This window comes from Hibiscus syriacus, unplaced genomic scaffold, assembly GCF_006381635.1.
Source record: "Hibiscus syriacus cultivar Baekdansim isolate YM2019G1 unplaced genomic scaffold, ASM638163v2 tig00110556_pilon, whole genome shotgun sequence".
NCBI lineage: Eukaryota > Viridiplantae > Streptophyta > Magnoliopsida > Malvales > Malvaceae > Hibiscus > Hibiscus syriacus.
Genome location: NW_024062779.1, coordinates 4,535,924 through 4,542,499, shown reverse-complemented (window position 1 = coordinate 4,542,499; position 6,576 = coordinate 4,535,924). Strand labels below are relative to the sequence as shown.

At 36.2% G+C, this 6,576-nt stretch overlaps 1 pseudogene; it reads right to left on the bottom strand.

The window, feature by feature from the left end:
- Positions 1-3,881: 3,881 nt before the first annotated feature.
- On the bottom strand, positions 3,882-6,133 carry LOC120131510 (annotated as a pseudogene).
- Between the last annotated feature and the right edge of the window lie 443 nt (positions 6,134-6,576).

Here is a 6,576-nt window from a genome sequence, read left to right as displayed (position 1 = left end):
GTTTTGGTAGAGTTTTTCCTTGAGTATTGATACCCAAATAGGAGTATCGATACCCTAGTCAGTACTGATATCAATATGCTTTGTATTGATATCAGCGGTCAGGTTTGAGGGTTTTAATATTAGTGGAGTTAAGATGAGGTGAGGTTTTACCAAAAGCTTATAATTACTCTAAATAAGACTACAAGTGAGAACAATCATAATTTTTGTATTCAAACATAGCAATGGAAATAAAGTAGGGTGAAATAAGACTAGCATTGTTTTCATGCTCAGGAAATGATTAGGAAACCTGAGTTTTTTAGAAAAGCTAGTGGAGTCGAAAGTATAGTTTCAGTCTGAATATATCCTCAGGGAGTGCGCAAGGCACTTTAAGCTGACTAACTAAGGCCAAGGCTCGACACTCGCAAGGGGTGGGTTAGTCGAGAGTGTGGTAACAGAAGCAGAGATTCCTGGGTCACATTCTCGATAGGCTAGAGGGGTATGTGAGCTCCAAGATGTAGCCCCTCAGCCGCACCATGATGTCTACCATAGAGTAGAGAGTGTGTATACAAATATACTCACTAAAGCAGAGCAAAACAGTAGACTAGATAGCTTAACCCTTTTAGTGTTGTACAACTAGTATGATTTAGTTGTTAGTGTAGCACTGAGCTAGTTAGCTCAGGGTTTGGAATTTGTTTCCTTACGCAGATTAGATGGAGCAGTCGAGGAGCTTTAGAGTGACCAAGGTCCCGACCAGAGCAGATTAGAGTACGTCTCAAGTTTTTGAAGAGCATGTATATTTATAAACTTTGTTGTAAAGTTGAGTCGTAAATCCATTTTTAAGTCAGTCTATATTATTATTTATGAATGTAAATATTTATTTTGGGAGCTCCCAATATACAATGTTAATTATATTTTTACAAATTATTTTATAAAGAAATTAGTTGTCTTAAAGTTTAGAGATGAAACAAATTTTGGTTAGCCACTCTGGTGGTTCCGTGTAGCATCATAATCGGTCGACTGTATGTCATACTGGTCTAGGGTGTTACAGTCTCCAAAATTCAAACTATAGTTCAATAGTTTTCTATAAGATGTTCTTGTCGTGAGTGAGTTGGTGTTTGGATATGGGTGAGAAATAAAATTGGGAGACGAGAATAAGTTGGTGGATTTGAGGGTTGGATTGACCCGATTTAGAATAGATTTTTTCAGGCTAACCCAATTGAAAATATACTTTTTAGATAATTTGATTGAGAAAATATATAAAGTCTTGAGTGTAAAGAGAATTTGTGTCTCAACCATTTAAAAGTTTTAATTTTGTTAAGACCTGGTGAATGAATTTTTGAACTTGAAGAAAAATAATTTGTAATAAATATTTGGTAGTCATAAAATATTTCAGGATGTATATAAAATAATTTAAGATATGTATAAATTAATTTTAAAGTAAATATATTTTAAAAATATATATATCTAACAAACTAAATTAAAGTTAGGGTGGTCATATATCCATCTAATCCATATATACATCCGCCACTGTTTGCGAGCACAAGATTTTGAAAGAATAAAATATGAAAATTCTAGAGATCGTTTCATTTGCATGAATTAAAATAGGACAATAAATGAGAAAGTGACAAGTGTCAATGTTGTGCAGGGTTACTCCTTTGGACTCAATCCAGTGATTTTTGGGCTTCAAACCCCACTTATTATACTAACAGTATGGAACTGGTTAAGCCCTCATTTTCAATCTTAAGCCCATAAGAAAACTATGTAAATATAAGGTCAAAATATGCTTTGGTTTTTTTATTTTATTCTTTTATAATTATATTATGCTCGAATATACCACACATAATATACTTAATTTTTATTTATGATAACTGTAATTCAACGGGCCTCAAATATATTAAAGAAGATTCTTTTTTGAATTAATCATTGATATCCGATCTATTAACCGACTAATCCAAATTGGGTACTGCAGAGGCGAGGGCAGTCCTCCCAACCCAGTTTGCTCCATTCGCAAACGTCAGGATTTGAACTCCTGACCTTACTTAAGGGACCTAGTGTCTCATCCCACTAGACCAACTGGTGATTCTGATGAGAGCATAAGAACAAATTGACATAAGATTTTGATGAGAGTAGGGATGGAGCCAAGATTAAATTGTAAGGGAGACAAATTGTTTACTTGAAATAAATAAGATCTCTAAAATTGAGCAAACCATAAAAGTTAGAGAAGTTATTGCTTAAGTTTAGCAATTTTAAAATTGAATAATCTTAAAGAGTAATTAAACAAAAATTTAGAAGTCAAAATTTCATTTTAAAACTAAAAGGGTCCTAAAATTGAATTAAACCAATAAATCGTGGAAAGACAATGACTTAATTATAATAATTTCAAAAATAGTAATGACTTAAAATCAATTAAACTATCAAAGTGTTTTGGGCAATTGTCCCGCCCACCTCCCATGTATTCCATCATAAAGTTTTGATGAAAGCAAAGGAAATGCCGTTTTCTCCATTTTCCCTCTCAAAAGATGATAATAAGTTGATAAATAATAGACTGGAATAAAATGTGAAAATAAATCCATGTAAATGGCAATGAAAAGTTCTGCTTTACATAGAAATCCAATTAACATCATTGGGAAGAAGGAAAATCATTTCCTTTTGTGCTACTTATTAGATACAATGCCAACTACCAATGTGGCTGATTATGATTCATCCAATGATATTCCTAAATCCCATACCACTTGTTTAGGATAGTTTATATAAAGAGAAGAGTTAATTATTGGTTAACAATGGGACTTTTCTGTTTTCCCTTTTTGACTTTGGGTCTAATATGAGTAATTATTAACTTATGCCTCCCCCTAATAATTCTGCTGTTTTGACATCAACAAGTTTAGCCAGTGATTTGAGAAAAAAAAGAAGCTATCTTTAGAATATGGGAAATTGATAGGGATTGCAAATGAGTATAATTTTGTGGATTTTGTACTGTACCCGCTCCAATTGGGGCGGGGATGGGTATAATTTTAGTGGGTAGTGGACGGGTGTGGATTTAGAAAGTGGTATCCATCGCAGGTAGTGGACAGGTGATGAGTTTGAGATCTTACCTGCCCGCATCCGCTCGTAGTACTAAATATCGATGGTGGAATAGTGTGGAAAAAAGTAATCAAAATAATGATAATATGTCAATGATAGGATATAGGGAGAACAAAATAAAGACCAGCTATTTTACCAGCATATCCCCATATCATACAAACAAAGGCACATGCTAAATCCCATGAACATGGGGCCTCATACAAACTGATTCATTCTATTTCCACTAAAGTATAAAAAACACGTCATTACTAAAATCCAAAAAACCCAACATCGTAAAATAGACTTGTTTTTGCTTACACAACTTACGTATATTTATCAGTCAATTCCACCCACACAATCTTAAGTCTTGAAGGGGTGGGTCCTTTGAACTTTCTTTTGGGGGTGGGGATGTGCAACAAGCTGGCTGATGATGCAAGGGACGGGAAAAGATAAAAGGGAAGAATTTATATATTTTGACTATATAAGAGCAGTGTGGATTCCGCGTCCAAAAGTGAAAGAAAAGCTTTTCTTTGCGACGAAATAAAAATTTATTTATTGGATTTCCTCTAACAATAATAATGTAATAGTAGTACTTTTTTATTTACATCGACTGAGGAAATAATTCTTCTAAAATATTCTTACGCTGCTACAGTGGAAAGAAATACAATGGCTATCTAGTTTTGTTCTTCTTTAATCCTCAGGTACATGATCAACAAAAGAAAATCAACCGATTTCACAAAAGGGTATGTTCTGAGATTATACCCATTTGATCATAATGGTTGATTTGATTCCTTTAGTTGAACTTGCATGTTGAATGTGATGCTCTTGAAACCATCATCGGCTATGTAGAGAGTTGTTCGATTTGGTGAGTTAACTCGTGAAAAAATTGGGGTTGCCGTTGCTCTTGTCAAATGGTCTTTTCTATTTTCATTTTCATTTCAGGAATGATAAATGATTTTTCTTAAAGGAAACCCCAATTTTTTTACTTGCCAAAATTTACGGATGAAGTCACCATTCTGCTTAATGTTGTCTTCTCATGAAAACTTGGAAAGTCAGCAAGTACACTAACACCCAGGACACCAGGCTTTGATATTCCACCTTGGAGGCCTGTTCCAAAATAAATACCATTTAAAGAGAATGCAATTTTTTAAAAAAAATAAAAGGATTATTGAGTTAATTTTTTTTATAAACAATAATATAATTTTCTCCGGTAAATATTTTTCTAGTATTGACTACCTTGGTGGCAGAGGAAGTAGGAGAAATAGAAGCCGATGATGTTTCCAAGGCAGAGAGGCCCACATTGTAAGCAATGATTCCATCAGGCTGAAAGAGACCGTAGTTCCTTTCTGATGTGGGTCCGGGCTTCAAATCTTCGTTGAACAAAGCAAACAAATACACTTCCAACCTCATCTTTGGTCTCAAAGGCGTCCCCTCATCTTCTAAAATATTCTTACGCTGCTACAGTGAAAGAAATACAATGGCTATCTAGTTTTGTTCTTCTTTACTCCTCAGGTACATGATCACAAAAGAAAATCAACCGATTTCACAAAAGGGTAGTTTCTGAGATTATCCCATTGATCATAATGGTTGGTTTGATTCCTTTAGTTGAACTTGCATGTTGAATGGGATGCTCTTGAAACCATCATCGGCTATGTAGAGCTGTTCGATTTGGTGAGTTAACTCGTGAAAAAAATTGGGGTTGCCGTTGCTCTTGTCAAATGGTCTTTTCTATTTTCATTTTCATTTCAGGAATGATAAATGATTTTTCTTAAAGGAAACCCCAATTTTTTTACTTGCCAAAATTTACGGATGAAGTCACCATTCTGCTTAATGTTGTCTTCTCATGAAAACTTGGAAAGTCAGCAAGTACACTAACACCCAGGACACCAGGCTTTGATATCCACCTTGGAGGCCTGTTCCAAAATAAATACCATTTAAAGAGAATGCAATTTTTTTAAAAAAATAAAGGATTATTGAGTTACTTTTTTTTATAAACAATAATATAATTTTCTCCGGTAAATATTTTTCTAGTATTGACTACCTTGGTGGCAGAGGAAGTAGGAGAAATAGAAGCCGATGATGTTTCCAAGGCAGAGAGGCCCACATTGTAAGCAATGATTCCATCAGGCTGAAGAGACCGTAGTTCCTTTCTGATGTGGGTCCGGGCTTCAAATCTTCGTTGAACAAAGCAAACAAATACACTTCCAACCTCATCTTGGTCTCAAAGGCGTCCCCTCATCACTCATCTGCCTCATCAGCAAATTCCGGTTGTAAGCTGCTGCATTCTGGACGGTAGCTCCGACCTCATTAGGGTCCCCTTTCGACGGCCATCCCGTCTCCGAAACCCTCACCTCGATGCCACCGTAACCCAACCTAGACATGCAACGACAGCGTCAACCATCGCGTACATCATGTTGTCATAGTGGAGCTTGGTGTAAGGGTCGACCATTCCTGGGTTCTTGTTGAAAAGAGCATAGTCCAACGAGATATTGTTCGGTGAATCCTTGTAAGCAAAATACGGGTAGGCATTGATCCAAAATGGGGAGCCGGTGCTCGACAAGAACTGCAACAACTGTGACAGACACTCGAGACCTCACCCTTGAAACTACCAGCTGAAGGAGGGTAAGATTCCTTCAGAACCATTAATGAATTGGGTGTCGAAACCTGAATGTACTTATCTAAGCCTAATTGAACTAAAGCACCGTGGATGCTGACTATGGCCGGGACAAGAGATACTAGTAGCGACGTGTCGTCGTCGGTAAAGATCTCATTTCCCACGGCGATCCCGGTGATCTTGGTGGCTGGAAAATAAGGCTTGATATGGGTACTAACCCATTGAACTGCTTGCTGGGTTCCACTACGACGGGTAATATTTGGTTTTCAACTGTAACGATAAGTCAATGTTGGAGTTGGCAAATTTTGTTAAAATCTGAGGGTTTGTGTCGTAGATTCTTGCTTTTGTGAGCTTAAGGGAGCTCAACAGTTCAAGAACCTTGTCGGGTGGAGGTAAATTGTCGCCCACTTGGCCATAATTGATGCCTAAAGAACTAACTCCCTGTATAAAGCCATAATCTGTAAAGCAATTACGAAGAAATAGTTAGCAAAAAACACATTCGACAAAGAAATTACTAATGATATGCAAATGGAACGTTGGAAGAAAAAAGTACCTGAAAAACAGAGAGAAAATAGCAGAAAAACTGGATCATTATGCCAATTACTCTTAAAAAAAACTTTGTAATGAAGAGAGAAAGAAGAGTATAGGGAATCGAATAGAGGAAGTGAATTCTTTCTTTGCTTGTTTGAAATTAATTTGGAGGGCAGTGTCTCACGGAGTTTTCAGATTTGCACTGAAGCTGGGTTTTTTAAACCACTTGGGTTCTTCGACTACATGTCTATCTTTTGGGACACACGTCAACTTCTACCAATTCCTTAATGGGAGTATTATGACACAATTGCCCCCGCCTGAAATTAATTTGGGACACACGTCAACTTCTACCCATGCAGTATTACACTTTTTCTATTATATTTATTTTTTGG